This window comes from Lygodium microphyllum, chromosome 18, assembly GCF_053477565.2.
Source record: "Lygodium microphyllum isolate KBCC chromosome 18, Lygodium_microphyllum_v1.1.10, whole genome shotgun sequence".
Taxonomy (NCBI): Eukaryota; Viridiplantae; Streptophyta; class Polypodiopsida; order Schizaeales; family Lygodiaceae; genus Lygodium; species Lygodium microphyllum.
This window is the reverse complement of record NC_141152.1, coordinates 21,050,523-21,067,121: the sequence shown is the minus strand read 5'-3', so window position 1 is coordinate 21,067,121 and position 16,599 is coordinate 21,050,523. Positions and strand designations below refer to the sequence as shown.

General features: G+C 40.4%; 2 pseudogenes; both read left to right on the top strand.

Moving 5' to 3' along the window:
• The first annotated feature begins 1,573 nt into the window (after window positions 1-1,573).
• LOC148020660 (calcineurin B-like protein 1 pseudogene) lies at window positions 1,574-2,608 on the top strand (annotated as a pseudogene).
• A 125-nt stretch (window positions 2,609-2,733) lies between these two features.
• The window catches only part of LOC148020659 (calcineurin B-like protein 1), a 30,043-nt pseudogene continuing 16,177 nt past the window's right edge, over window positions 2,734-16,599 (top strand).

The window sequence follows — 16,599 nt, the reverse complement described above, 5'->3', positions numbered from 1 at the left end:
TGCCAAAACATTATGATTCAACACAAAAAAAAAAATCTACAATAACTATAGTGAGTGACAAGAAGTCTCTTGATCCACAAAACTTTGTATTTTGATCTATATTTGTATTTTCTTTGCAATTGGATATATGCTGTAAATATAAATAGTTACGTAAATAAATATTCTAGAGCAAAAGATGGAAAACTATGGCTTTTATCATGGGGGAGATTGGGCCCTATCATATGTTTTCTCTTGTTCTTTTTGAATTTGTTTACCTATTCAAATTATTTTATGATTTATAGAGGTGTTTGCATCTAAGAAGTATACATTAGATTCACCATGTGGTCCCCTTTGTAATAGAAGTCAAGATATACATTTATTTCAATAGAATAAATATTGTTTATATCTTTCTTTAATAAATGTCCACCCCATTGTCGTGACTCTATGCATCCACCATTGCAAACCCGAGGGCGGAGTTTTTCGCCAGGAATTTGAAGTCGTTACTTAATGTCATTAGGAATTTGTTTTTTGTTGTGTGTATCTTTTTGTTTGCAAATGCTTTTGTTTGTAGCACCCTTGTGACTATGTATGGTAAATGTGGTAGCCTTTTGAAAGTAGAAAGTGTATTTTCTCATAGATCCAACCATGCGGTATTGTGGAGTGCTCTACTTTCGGTATATGTGGAACATGATCAGGGAGAAAGAGCTTTATGCCTCCATAGGCAAATGGTAGAGGAAGGTGCAAGTCCATATCTACAGACATACATACTCATCTTGCAAGCATGTCCAACCCTTCAAGGAAAGGGGGAAACTCTACTTAAGGACGGTTGTGATATGCCCTAGAAATTGTGCAAGCAGTACATGATGATGCTCAAAGTAAGTTTGGCAAGCTAGATGACCATAATACTATATCATGGAATGCAAAAATCCCAAATTCCTTGAATATGGCCAAGGAGACATTGTTTTGCAGTTATACATGCAAATGCATGCAGAGGGTATAATTCCAGACCAATGAACAATGTTGATTACCCTTCAAGCATGCACCATTCTTTTAGAGCACACAGAAGTCAGAGTTAAAGGGTGGCTACCCCATCCTGTTGTTTTGAATATTGGACATGTATTACACATTGATGCTTGGAGCAAGGGGTTAGTCAAAGATTTTTTTGTGGGAAACACATTGATTGATATGTATGGAAAATGTGAAAGTGTTGTGGAAGCAGAGATCGTGTTTGAAGGAGATGTGTTGGCCCCTTCAGAGGAATGTGTAGGTTGTCAACATGTTTCTCTGGATGACAAAATTACTTGTACTCCATTAATGCATGAATGGACAATGATATTTTTAAAGATATAACATATTATAGAACAAAAGATAAGAAAAGTGATGCTTTTCCAATCATAGGAGATGGGTCACAAAGCTTCAAGAAAGAAAAGCTAATGATAACAAAAAGCAACGTGCTGTTTGTTTATGTCTCCAATTATGTGTCAAAGGCTGAACAAATGCCTCACAACATTGGGCCTCAGGTAACAGTGGCGCCATTGCGGAGGTGTTGTCCTATTGCTCTCCGGCATTCTTGGACTATGCTATCAAGCCTTTCATGGGTTGTTTTGGATCAAAGCAAGTTAAACAATTTCTTGGTTATGAAGATCCAGCAATCTTGGTAGGGGGAAATTGCACTTAGGTTTAGTGAGGTGGAAGATCTAGATGAGCTCTTCAAGAAACTTATCAGCTCAGTAGTTGATGATGGGCTTATCCATAAGGAAGAACTTCATCTAGCGTTATTTTAGGAATAGCAAACGAGAGAATCTTTTTGCAGACAGAGTTTTTGACCTCTTTCATGTGAAGAGGTTCAATGGTGTTATTGATTTTGGAGAATTTGTTCGATTGCTGAGTGTATTTCATCCCAACACTTCACTTGAAACAAAAATTGAATTTGCCTCCAAGCTGTACCATTTGGGATTGACAGGCTTTATTGAACATGAAGAGGTCCAAAAGATGCTCATTGCCTTGCTATCAGAGTCTGAGAAGCAACTACCTAATGAACTATTTGAAGTAATTCTAGATAAGATGTTTGTAGAGGCAAATACAAACAATGATGGGAAAATTGTCTAGGAGTAGTGGAAAGCTTTTATGCTAAAGAATCCAATTGCTGCATCGACACTTACATCAGTAGTAGCTGTTGGATCAACAATGACTGTTGCATCAAGAACAGGAGCATATTCTTGGTGCAACCAAGGCGATCAAGGATGTGGTTAGTGAGCAAAAATTATTTGATGACCAGAATGTTTCAACTTACATTAAGGCCTTTGAAAGCCAGATGGACTTGTTTGGAGTTTTGACCAATCGGAAGAACAATTTTTTACGGCTTGTCATGCTTGCTTTGTAGGTTAGAGTGAAAGATTTGTTTGTACAGGACTCTAATTGGGATTCTTCCAAGAAAGCTCTCAAAGACAAATATTTTCTACAGGATTATGGCATTGCTATGCAAAAGACATGTAGAGAGTGGGTTTATCAGCCCAGCAAAGAACTTGTTGTCTTTGAACTATTTCGGGAGTTTGAAGAGCAACACAACCAGTTGGATGCACTTAAGCAAAGAGATGTGAACTCAGAGAAAGTGGAGTTATTCTTATAGGTGGATGATCTTGCACTTCAGGATGAGCTGGGAGAGCTTCTGGAGGATGGTACACATCCTATGGGATTGAAGACGGATTGGTAGGACGATGTCAAAGTGGTTTCTACACTAACAAGGAGGTAGAGATGGAAGGCTCACTTATAGAATGGGATGCAGTCATCAGAAGTGATTTCTTCTCTTGTCATGACTTCTCCTACTTCTCCTATTGCACCATATACTACTTCTCCTATTTTTGAGCTTGTGTCTATGCATGTGCCTTTTCCTACTGTAGTTGTCAGACCAACTGCAAAACCCACTATCGAAGATATCAAAGAACTTAAAAGACCTACAAATCAAGATGACCAGAATGGAGCAGCAACATCGCTTAGTCTAGCTCTGGTTTCATCCCCAACTTCTTCTACTTCTCCAAATTCTTTCAAGAGTGATCATGTCTGTTGTTGCATGTGGTGTGATATTCTAGAACATGAGCGAAATGGCTATCAAGATTTTGAAGAGGTGAGAAGGCTAAAGTTGGTAGTTTGGAAAGACTAGATGATATGTTTTGGAGATATAGAGCAACCGATCAAACCAAATTTTAGTAAGGGTGGTGGCTTTAGTTCCTATTGATTACCTACACTCATTGGGTCTCCTTCCCGACAACCATAACGGACCTTCTTGAGCTCCCGTTACTCCCCAATTTCTTGAGCACCTTCCAAGCCCCTTTGGATACTCTTAAGCCATTGCATCAAAGGTATTTCTTCATTTTCTTCAGAGTTTCATGCTGGTTATAGGACTATAGGTCTGAGAAGTGAAAGGGGGCTCCATATCTTGACATAGTCTTTACTAGGGCACCCTAGGCTTGTTGTGCACATTCTTTGGCACCTACTTGAGCTTCCTACCACTATGACCAGCACAAAAATGCGAGTAGAAACCCCAAGCGAATTTGTGCAATTTTCCAAGTGCATTTATAGAACATGATCAATTGTTTGATCTCCTCCATCTCATTCCAGTAATTGGCAGCCTCATTTGGGCACTTTACACTTGTTATGCTTGGTGTTTGATCCCAAGCATTGGCATTGAGCATTGATGTAATTTAGTTTAGGTTCGAGACTATTATACATAGTTTGCAGGTAGCCCATAGTAGTGCTACATTAGGATTTTATGTCTGGACCACTTTGGCATTGACATTGATTGCTCGGTTGGTCCCCAATGCTCCCTAAAGGCTAGAGGAATGTATGCCTATGATATGAGATGCTTTTGGGGCCAAATTTGCTCATTCTTTGACTATTTTACATAGTTCACAGGCAGCCCAAAACAGGGCAGCCCCCTGACATTACACTTTATCCTCGTGCTACATAGTCATTTGATGCCTGATTATGCTCGATTGGTGCCTATACATATGGTAAAGTATGCCTATCATGGTTTGTCTACGGTTTTGAGCTTGGATTGAGCCACAATTGGCTTATTTTTGGATGCTTATTTGTTGTTAGAATATTCAGGGCTAAAGCTCATTTTCTTATGTTTGGATATGCCTATTGGATTTGGGCTATGTCTTGGATGTATACATTGATATAGTGACTCTCAGGGATTGACATAGATCTTGGATTTTCTCTCAAATCATTGGTTGAGCTTGAGCTCACTTCGCATAGCATTTGGATCTTCATCTTTGATGTACTTATGGCATGTACTTTTCTTATGTCTGATCGATCTTGACATGCTTGGCCTATGCCACTACTACATGCCCGTTACATTGTTTGGAGTTGGATCCTATTGAGCCTTACTTTGGCTATTTCTTGGCTTGCCAAAGTTATAGTTTGGATGTATTTGATGTCTATGGATGCTATCTACAGATGCTACATGGCCTATATGCTCATGAGGTCTTATTAATACTTGATCTTGGATCTTCTCGCATTGGTGCTATCATATGCCATTGTTGAGCTTCTTTGCTTGATATTTATGACTTTTGTGCCAATGGGAGTGTCTTGATATGCTGAAAAACAAGGAGGTTTATGCAACTTGAGCATTTGGATACTTGAGACGACTGGGATCTTTACTTGGATGTTGCATGGTTGATATGTTGTGGTCCTCAAGGATGTATTTGGACTGATTGGGGCTTTGCACTCCTTCCACATATATGTCTTTGTGTCATGTCTTTCCAGTGTTGTGTACACTTTTCCCTATTACACAGGAGATGTGCTGAGTTACTGAGGGATTCATTGGGCATACTTGAGTATTTGCTTGCCATTCACATGATTGTCACTTGTTGATTTATGCCTGCTTGATGCCAATTATGCTTTGACAGTCAATGGTTGACTTGGTGCATTCATTTTGCCTATAGCTTGCTCTCATTGTATGTGGTTGTAATTTATTATAGCAAGTAGTTATGCATGGAGTAACATTGAATTTTCATGCTAAATCATCCTAATTTTATGCACTTTTGATTGTACTTGGTGGGCAGTATCATTAGCTATTAGTTCATAGTCATTTTGCCTTGGTTTTTGTGGTATTTTGGCTGTTTACAACAGAAAACAACAAGCAATTTTGAACTTTCTGCACCATTTTGGAGTATAGTATAGCATCTTCTTCCATTGACACTGCTATCTTCAACATCATTAAGCTTGATGGTACGAATTATGCCTATTTGGAAGAGCCAAGTTTAGCAGGTATTGGTGCAAAAATCATAGATAAAGCCACTAAGGATGCATGGTGAGTAGCCAAAAACTATGGCTGATGATGAATGGGATGAGCTTGATGAGTTATTCAAGTCCGCCCTAATCTTGTCTCTCACTGAACAAGTGCATTACAATGTGGTTGAGGAAGCACAGAGTGCTTGGGAGATAAGATCAAGAACCTCTATGACAAGAAAAGTCCGGCAAGTAAGATGTATTAGCTGAAGCAACTTATGGACCTGCGCATGAAGGAGAATATGATGATGTCTACTCATTTGAGCCAATTCCATGCTATTCTCAAGAAATTGACTTCACATAGGGCATTACCTTTAATGATGAGGTTACTCCACTGTTTTTTCTTGGGACTCTGAGTGAGTAATGGGATATATTCCGCACTACCTTATATGATCCTACTATTATTTTGAACTTGTCTAATATAGAGAGTGCTCTTCTACAGGAATAGATCAACCGTAAGAACTTGGATGCCTCTCGTGTGTTACATTCTTTGACTGTTAGTGGTAGAGATGGTAATGTAAAGAATGATTGTGGGAATGGCAGTGGTGGTAGAGACTCGCAGAAGTCTAGATCTAAGTTGCGTGGTAAGTCATGCAGTAAGTCTCATGGGAGAAATGCTAATGTGACATGTCATCATTGCAGCAAGAAGGGTCACATATGGCCATAGTATCATGAGTTGCACAATGATAAGCACAAAGAGAAGGGGAAAGTCAAAGTACAAGAAAAGCCCTCAGATTGTCGCATAGTACCTGTAAAATCCAGTGTGAAAGTAAAGGAAATCAATGTCATGCTGCACACTAATGACTCCGATGGGTAGTACATACTTGCAACTAGTTCTTGTGATGCTACGCCATTGATCAAGGTTTGCTCTATATATGTGCAATGTCGGCTTTTGGATTCTGGTGCTTCATTTCATGTTCCACCATGACGTGAATGGTTTCACTCCTACCGCACTATCTCTGGTTCAGTTCACTTGGGCAATGACATGCCACTTGCTATTGTTGGCATTGGGGATGTTGCAACTCTCTACTTGCAATACTTTTTTGCTCTACAAGATGTCCGTCATGTACCTGCGCTTACACACAATATTACATTTGCAAGGTAGCTTGATGATGCTAGATTTCATGTTTCATTTGGGGATTTTACTTGAAAATTTGCATGTAGTAGACTTGTGATTGCTAGAGGTGCCAAGGTTGGCAACCTCTATCCTCTTGTAGTTGATGGGTTCTCTATTGACCATGTTTTGTCAATTAGTTCCATCCCACATGTATCTCTTTAGCATGCTCGTTTTGGCCATATGTCCTTGAAAGGAATGAAAATGCTTTCTAGTTTGCAGTGCTTACCGCCCCTTGACTATGTATGTTTTGATTCATGTGACCATTGTGTTTATGGCAGACAAACTAGGAATACACATAAGAATTTTGGTAGAACACGCATGGATGAGCCCTTGGCATTGGTACATTCAGATGTTTGTGGGTCCATGCCTTGTCAGTCTATGGGTAGTGCAAAGTCATTGATGATTTTTTGCGTAAAGTCTGGGCTTACCCCATTAAGCTTAAGTCAGATGTTTGGGTTGACTTTTAGAGATTGCTTGCATTGGTTGAGAACTAGACTGGGCTGAATGCATTAAGAATGACAATGGGGGAGAATATGTATCATGTGCCTTTGAGTAGATATGTGATGAGATAGAGAGATATTAAGTGTCAGTTGACCACCCCCTATACCCCGCCCTAGAATGGTTTGGTTGAGCGGATAAATAGAACCATCCATGAGCGTATATGTAGTATGCTTAGCCATGTATGCCTACAACGGAGCTTTTGGGTTGAGATAGTCAGTATAACTGTGCATGTCATAAATAGATCACCTTCTAGTTGTTTAGATTTTCAGGTTATTGTAGAGGAGGTATGGACAGTCATGTATTCATCTACATGTCTTTGGATGTGAGGCATTTTGCCATGTGCCCAAGGATTTCCCAAGGAAAAGTGTACTAAGCTAGATCCTAAGAGTGTCAAATGCATTTTCCTTGGCTGTGGAGATACAGGCTAGATGGGTTACCGCCTCTGGGATCTGCAAGTGTAGAAAGTCATCCACAACCATGATGTAGTCTTCCATGAAGACAAGATGCATCAATAGCATGAGAAGGTGGTAGAGATATGCATGGCTATATTTCAGAAGGAGCCATGTGCTCCTGCACAGCCAGTTGGATAACATGTAGCAACAATTGGTACACATGGACAGGGTGTCGGACAGGATGCTAGACATGGAGTAGAGCATGGAGTGAGACAATCTATTAGAGCTAGACGTCCATCTAATAGATTTGAGCCCTCAATGCATTATGTGTTGGTTACAGATGTAGGAGAGTCTCTCACCTATGATGAGCCTATGCGCAAGGGTGACAATCACTCTTGGGAGAGGGCTATGCAGTCTGAGATGGACTCCCTACATAAGAATATGACTTGGGATTTGGTTGCATTGCCTAACGACAGGAAGGCTTTGCCATGCAAATGGGTGTATAAGTTGAAAAGTACCCAATGGGCACCCCAAGTCGGCTTATAAGGTAGGACTTGTTGCTAAGGTTTTTAAATAGGAGCATGGAGTTGACTTTGATGAAGTCTTTTTCCATGTGGTCAAGATGACCACCCTATGCTTGGTTTTGGCCTTAGTCGTGCAGCTTGACTTAGACATATATTAGATGGATGTCAAAACTGCATTCTTGCATAGGGATTTGCATGATGAGATCTACATGGAGCAGCCCAAGGGCTTTGCGGAACAACCTGGCATGGAGCACCTAGTGTGCAAGTTGAAGAAAAGTCTTTATGACTTGAAGTAGGCATCTAGGGAGTGGTATCATAAGTTTGATGCCTTTATGCAGTCATAGGGCTACATCAGGAGTGCTATGGATCCGTGTCTTTACACGAAGATAGCCCGTGATGGCTCATTGCTTATTTTGGTACTTTATGTGGATGATATGTTGATAGCAGGGAGAGCTCATGATGAGTTGGATGTTCTTATATCTCAGTTGAACAAGAGCTTTGAGATGAAGGATTTGGGATAGGCCTCTCAAATTCTTGGTATGTGCATTAAGCGTGATAGGCATCAGAGACTACTCTACCTATCCGAGAGGGAGTACATTCATAAAGTCCTTGAGCGTTTCACATGCAGGACATGAGGCCTATTGGTTGTCCATTACCTTCTTATGTGAAGGTTTCACAACTGATTCAGATGAGTAGAATGCCAAGATAGCCAAGATCCCTTATGCATCAGCCGTGGGCAGTTTGATGTATGCCATAATAGTCACTCGTCCAGATATTGCCTTTCCAGTTGTTTATGTTGTGGCACACTATATGGCTACACCTAGCAAGAAACATCGGGATGCCATGAAGGGTATCATGAGATACCTAAAAGGCACATTAGATATGTGTATTTACTATGGTAGCTAGGATACAGGAGTTGTCGGGTACATAGACTCCGATTATGTAGTACATGCAGATAGTAGGAAGTCTACCTCTGGCTATGTATTCACCTATTCTGGAGGTGTTGTCTCTTGGATTTCCAGGGTTCAAAAGTGTATGTCTTTATCTATCACTGAGGCCGAGTATATTGTAGCCATTGAGGCTTGCAAGGATGCCATATGGTTGGGCCGTTTGGTTCATGACCTTGGGATTGATACTATACTTATGTTGCATTTGAATTCTATGAGTGCTATTTAGCTAGCCAAGAATCTAGTCTTCCATGTGAAGATGAAACACATTGAGGTGAGATATCGCTTCATACATGGGGTTGTGGAGGGCAATTGTATTGATATTTTCAAGATCTCCACTAACGACAATCCTTCAAATTTGCTCATGAAAAGCCTCACTACTAGGCACTTTTCCTTCCTCAAGAGATTGATGGGCGTTTGATGAGATGATGTTTTTCCTGATCTTGTTGTACATTAGGAGAAATATGGACTCTCTTTTTTGCCCCTTAAGGAGTGAATAAACAAATATAGGCCTAACCAATGAGAGAGCTGGGATTCCAGATTCATGTAACATGAATCTTCTAGCCATATCTTGGACCAAATCTTCCCTCAGCAATAAAATAAGGGAAAAGGGGAGTACAAAGCTGTCACTTCTTGGAAGTTTGTGCCTCGAATTTTCATTTTCTTATTTTTTATGTTTGACTTTTCTTTTCTCCCCTTTTCAGTTTCCCCCTCTTTTTTAGGCGGAACTCAAATTTGTCATATCTCTTTCCCCGCTTCTTCTTTCCTGACGAAATTTTACAGCCTCACTGTTTCTTGCCATGTCTGTAACCCTGTAAAATTTCATTTGATTTGCACAAGCACAGAGAGAGATTCATGTGTTTCATGAGAGCAGAGCTTGTTTTACCAAAGCCCTAAGATTCTCTTCACAAAACTCTACAGGTATATTTTTCTCTTCCATAGATGTTCTATGGTAAAGTTTTATCTCGTTTGGAGAAAACCTGTGCAAGTTATGTGCATTCTCTGACATGTAATTTCTTTTGTTTTGATGCTCTAGGAGTCTCTTACAGTCAATAATAGTGACATTTTGAATACTCAACTTCTTCTTCAACATCTTAGGGTTTCTCTGTAAACAAAGTTACAGGTATATTGTCTTGTTTTTTTGTTGCTCCACTGTTAAATTTTATCTCGTTTAGACAAAATGTATACAAGTTACATGCATACTGAGATTTCCTTTGTTTTTTTACTCCAAGAATCTCCGAGGGTGAAGAACAATGATTTATTAAGAACTCAACTTCTACAACATCTTTGGGATTTTGAACACTCAACTTCTTCTTCAACATCTTAGGGTTTCTCTGTAAACAAAGTTACAGGTATATTGTCTTGTTTTTTTGTTGCTCCACTGTTAAATTTTATCTCGTTTAGACAAAATGTATACAAGTTACATGCATACTAAGCTTTCCTTTGTTTGTTTACTCCAAGAATCTCCGAGGGTGAAGAACAATGATTTATTAAGAACTCAACTTCTACAACATCTTTGGGATTTTGAACACTCAACTTCTTCTTCAACATCTTAGGGTTTCTCTGTAAACAAAGTTACAGGTATATTGTCTTGTTTTTTTGTTGCTCCACTGTTAAATTTTATCTCGTTTAGACAAAATGTATACAAGTTACATGCATATTGAGCTTTCCTTTGTTTTTTTACTCCAAGAATCTCCGAGGGTGAAGAACAATGATTTATTAAGAACTCAACTTCTACAATATCTTTGGGATTTTTTGTAGAGAAAGCCACAGGTATATTGCCATTTTTTACTACTGTTCCATGGTTAAATTTCAACGCATTTGGACAAAGCCTATATAAGTTATATGTATGTGTTGACCCAATATTTCTTTTGTTTTTGTACTACAGGAATCTGTCAGTGAAGGAACAATGGTCTTGCTATACGTCAACTTCTTGTTCAACATATCTAGGGATCTTTGTGAAAGAAATTACAGGTATAATGTTTCTTTTTTAAATTGATCCATTTAAATTTAATTTCATTTGGAGATAACATTTGCAAATTATACACATGTTAATAGGTAACTTTTGTATTTGGTTGTTACAGATGTCTTCACGGAGGAAAAATATCAGTAGCATACTTGCAGTGGAGGTCTTCAATAGGAAAGATAATGGCGGTAATTGGATTTGTGATAAGTATTATAAGTTGGATTGGATTTTGATGCACCCAAGTACTCGAGGGAGTTTCAAGGTCAAGCGCAAGGATGTTGCAAACCCTAGCAAACATTGGAAAGGTAGAATTCTAGAGTTCAGAAAAGTGTTTAATGGCACAAGTGCAGTAACAGAAGTGTTGATTCAACATGTTTATACGCATAAACAAATCTCTGTACACGACGAGAACAACATTGCAAATTATAAACAAAACAGTAAGTTGTTAAATTTTATCATTGATTATTCTTTTGTATCAGAGTTGTTTTTAAAAGTCTTTGCAGTATTCTAATTCAGTCTTGTTTGATTGACAGCTCTATATCCATCGACTTTGCATGAATGGCAGAATGTGGAATGTTTAAGCGGCAAGATACATGTTTGGCATGAAGAGATAGGTTCTTTGATCTATGATAATACCTCTACAAGTCAACTTGCCACTCAAAATATCTTTTTTTATAATTCATTGTATGTGGTAGAAAGCCAGAGATTGCAGCATGTCCCATTGCCGCCATTGTCTAGTGGTGAATGGTTCATTGGTAGCTTGGAGTTGTCAGGAGCTTGCAAGTCGAAGATAAAATCTGACATCAATAGTGCTATGAAACCCACCACAGGCTCCAAAGATGTGCATCTTAATTGGTTTATTCCATTCTCATTGTTTGCACATTTGTTTGGTTCATGTGATGTTTTGAAGAAAACAAAGATTACTTATCAATGCAAGTGTCCATCCGAGGAATGGATGAGTCAGCTATTGGGTGAGTCTTGGGAAGTCAAAAGAACACATTTTGATGAGACGATTGAGTGCAGGGTCAACCAATCTGATATTACATTCAGGTAAAACTTTTTTACTACTTTGCATACCTTGATTTAATTGACATAGGTCTCGCTTAGATGAATTGTTATGTTAGTCGCATTGATCACTTACCATTATTTTTGTTTTTATTACAGGTATTTCATTGCTAGACAAACTCTGTGCGTTCGCTTTCGATATAGAAGATGGCGACTTTTGCGAGGGGAGTGGATCAGCTTGGATCAAGATATCCGAGATGACACACATACAGCGCTCGTAGATGTGGTAATCTTGTGGAGTGGTCATAATCCTTTCGTAGTCAGTGCAGAGAGTCATTGGCCCATTTATTTTCTGAGACAAGAAATCCAATTAATGTCTAGTGAGCCCCTCTACAACTTCTATTTCAAGTTAGATAATAGAAAAGTCAGGACTCGTAGTGAGCAATCCATGACATGTAAACAATGTGCTTCTCCACATATCCTTGAGATAGTGGAATCCTTGTAAAAAAACTTTATAAAGAGCGAATACATACCTTTTTTGAACTTCTGAGTACTTTAAATTTTAGTTTACTGTGATCCAAGCGTGCGATAATACATACTGTAATTACTCAATCGTGCAGTTAAAAATCATAATTAAATTGCAGGTTAGAGGTCTATAATCTAGAGAATATTGTCTTTGCACAATGATATATTGTAGCGCATCTCTGCTGCTCGTTTATTACATTTTAATATTAAATTGGATCCAAAGGGAATTTCAAGGCCTTTTAGATTTATTTTCTTTAAAAAATTATATATTTTCTCTCGTTAGACTTGAATATACTCAGCGACCCAAACATATTCGAGGATATAATAATGTAGAACGAAGCATTTGTCTGTATGAGTAATTTTAACAGTGACTTTAAAGTACTGAAATAAAGAAACTAAGGTAAGAGTTTTAATTTGAAACTTTAGAATTAATAACTTTATAAAGAATCTTTATTTGAAACCCTAGACACATAAAAGCTATAACTCCAAACTCATTTTCGCTTTCATTCTCCACTTCCCTACACTTGTGCTCTCATTCCTTCTCTCTTTGTGTGCCATGGCTACCACCCCCGCCTTCGCCGCATGGATCAGTTCCACATGCTACGCGCACATAGGGGACCAGATATACCCTAGGTTTTGCGTGACCTTGAGTCTAGAGAGCTCGCTTTCCGCTGTAGACCCTGACTCTAGTATACTAGCATCGTTTTGTGATGCAGTGAACCCTCTCACTTGCTCTATTCCTGACTCCACTCTCAGGTGGGTTCCCATGGATTTTTTGTATAGTTTGTGTGCCGGATCCAGCCATGCAAAGGTGATAAGTCGAGCCCTGGTGCATGTGGGGCAACATCTCCGCGCTAGAGCAGTGCCCACCTCGTCACAGGACCACGTCACGATGGATCTCATTGAGAGGGATGCCGCCTTTGCCATATATGTTATGTGCACTGAGGTGCAAGAGGACAGTGACGAGGACATCGACGCACCCTCTCGGCCACTATTAGAGTACTTTGAGAGGGAGCCTGAGGAGATCACTCTCGATCTGAGTGTTGAGGCAGCACAGAGCCTGGCCATTGTGCACCCACCTCCCTGCCCTGATGAGATGCCCACAAGCGAAGAGCCACCCCTCTCTTCTCTCCATGCTATCACCATCGAGGGGGTGGAATATCTAGTCATGCAGGATGTGCTAGAGTTGTTGGAGCTTAGGGAAGAAGAACTATATTGTATCATGGTGCGTGATGCACCTAGTGATTTCATAGATTTTGATTTACAGGATGCCCCACCACATGTTGATGAGGTGGCTCGTTATGATGGCACGAGCATCGATGACATCTCTGCCATTGTGAGCATCCAGGAGCAGATTGAGAATGCGGCGCCACAGTATCAGATCTCTGATGAGGAGTTCGAGCGGTTGCAGGAAAGCCTTTTTGGTCCTCGACCCGACTATGTAGTGCCTACCTAGGAGAGAGACGAGGGCAGCCCAGTGGCAGGAGCAGACCTGGATGCTCCATTACAGCGGCAGATAGATGATGCAGAGAAGGTAATGTTCTCGGTTTCATATGAAACTTAACCAGTAGGGCCTCTAGGGCATCGGGAGCACACACATCTGTTTTTGTCGGGATCGGGCCCCCAGAAGTGCCCTGGCCGGAGGCTCGCGTCTGGGGGCCTGAATCTGCAGATTCAGGCCCCCAGACGCGAGCCTCCGGCCAGGGCACTTCTGGGGGCCCGATCCCGACAAAAACAGATGTGTGTGCTCCCGATGCCCTAGAGGCCCTACTGGTTAAGTTTCATATGAATATGATTTATATATCTTCAGCACACTCCATGCATAGTGAGTCTGATACTGAACTTGTGTGTTGCAGGAGATTGTCTATATAGATGAGTTTTCATCTAGGCAGGGTGGCTGATCTGGTAGCCAAGGAAGGGTGCAAGACTCGGCATTGAAGGAGTATGTTGGGCAGCTTGTCAACGACATTATTGTATTTCATAAGACATGCTCCCCTGCTTTTGCAGAGAACTTCTTGAAGTTGAGGGCACTAACAAAGGCTGGGCCCTTCAAGACCATCCCGACCAACTCCAGCCTGGAGAAAGTAGTGTTGCTTCGACGTTCGAAGCTTCTCTACTTATTCACGAGTACTAGGTCTGGCCCACTTTTCTCCATGGTGGCCCGTGGCATGGTTGCCGGTGTTGAAGACCCCACTGTCATTAGACAGGAACTATTGGGGCAAAATGTATTGTTGCCTATGATCAAGAATAGCTCTGACCATGGGGAGCCTAGCTCCAAGAAGCCTAGGAGAGAATATATGTACTTATTGCCTACTGATATCGCATCACTGATGTAGTGCACTTTGTAATCTTCTCTTCAAGTAATGAAAACTGATGTTTGTTGGATTCGCGTGCAATGTAGTTTGTGATACGTGTCATTTACTATTTTTTTTTACTTGAATGTTACATTTATTTATCAAATTTATACGTAACACGATTCGTATCCTAAATTTAATACACAGTGCTTTATCGAATTCGTGCGCAACATGTATTTGTTCGAACGCATGTAACGATAACTCAACGACGTAAATAAAATAAATATCAAGTGACTAAACAAAAATAAGACGCGCCAAAAACTTTGTATTTGTATTAATAATAATTTTACATGGGGTCCATTAGGACCAAGGCTTTACAAAATGTCTTCAGAAGCTACATTCCATGTGCTTTTGAGTTTGTACACCTCTATCCTTGCTGACCTCCGCGAGGACTATCTTTCCATCGCCGAAAGAACCTGACTATCCGCAGATCCCTCTCGGTGACAGTGACCCTCCTTGCATGCACCGCTGCATAGACTGAGTCTCCAAATAAGTCTACGAGGTAGGCTTTAGCAGCTTCTTGTAGTGTGAGGAGGGCCTGGGCAGTCCAGCGATCCGGTTGTTTCGCGCGTGATGTGTTTGGAAACTGGTTCCTGTTGTTCATGATCAATATGCCCTCCATGATCTCCCGCACCAACTTTTGGAATGGAGCCTTCGGTATCAGGAGGTGAGTGGTCTTCTGGTAGTGGCGGATCTCGCGAAGAGCCACTGTGCCTGGCTTCCATCGACGCTTGCGATGCTGGCATGGTGGTGGTGGTGGTGGAGCTGGAGGACATGGCTGCCGTATGGAATTTCCAGGGGGGTATCTCCGGGCCGCTTGCTTGGTGCGTACCATGTCTTCTAGGAGAGAGAACTCAGAACTCAAAAGTGAAATGTGTAAAATGAGGTGAAACTTTAAACTTATAGCCAAACTTTTCAAAAACCCTAAAATTTCAATTAATGAATCCACGCTTAGGAAAAATATCACCAGTGCTCCGATTCACATGAAATTTTACCTGTAGGCTCCTCAAGGACACATCAACCATCCAAAATTTTTTTGGCCCCAACAGAAGCCTCTGGATCACCTGTCCGGAGGCTCGCGTCTGGGGCCCTGAATCCCCAGATTCAGGGCCCCAAACGCGAGCCTCCAGACAGGTGACCCAGAGGCTTCTGATGGGGCCAAATTTTTAATATAAATGAGTTTTTCTAATGCCCAGCATGAGGGTGAAGTTTCACCAGATTCCGATTTATAAATTTGACGGTTCAATCTTTTTTTGAAAATGCGTTAACTGCATTATACTGCACTGATAATGTATTGTCAACCTCGCAACTGTAGATTAAATGTATTGATAATGAGTGTGTGCAACTGCAGATTAAATGTATTGTCAACCTCGCAATGCGAAACATTGGAAACTTAAAAATTGACAAAAAATAAATCATGGGCAAAATGGAATATCGCATCAGATATACTGTTGCCAAACCACTAAATATAGTAAGGATATAGTGCATCGGCCCATGTACAACTGATCACCGACGTGTACGTGGTGGCACATTGAATTTATCCTCAACAAAACTACTTACAAAATTGGAAACTTGAAAATTCACACAATGCGAAACATGGTCAAAATAGAATATCACATATTGGATTTAGCATTGCGAAACTATGAAATACACGGTAGATAGTGCATCGCACCAAGTACGACTAGAGCTAGGGAAAATTTAGCTCCATTTTGCAGGCCACTACTATCAAATACTTGAAGGTCTATTGGAAAGATAACCCAAAACTAAGATCCTTACAATCTACAACCAAACCTGAGCTAAAAACATAGATCCAATTACAAGGTAGCTTCTCAAAGCATATTGTTGACATTAAGATTAAATGCATCCTTGTTATTGCGGATCCTGCGAACAAGAACCAGATCTATGGGCTTAATAGTGATACGTCGGGCATGAATGGCTAAAAGTTGACCATCACTCATTAGATCAATCAAGTAGCTTTCAACTGCTTCTTGGAGAGC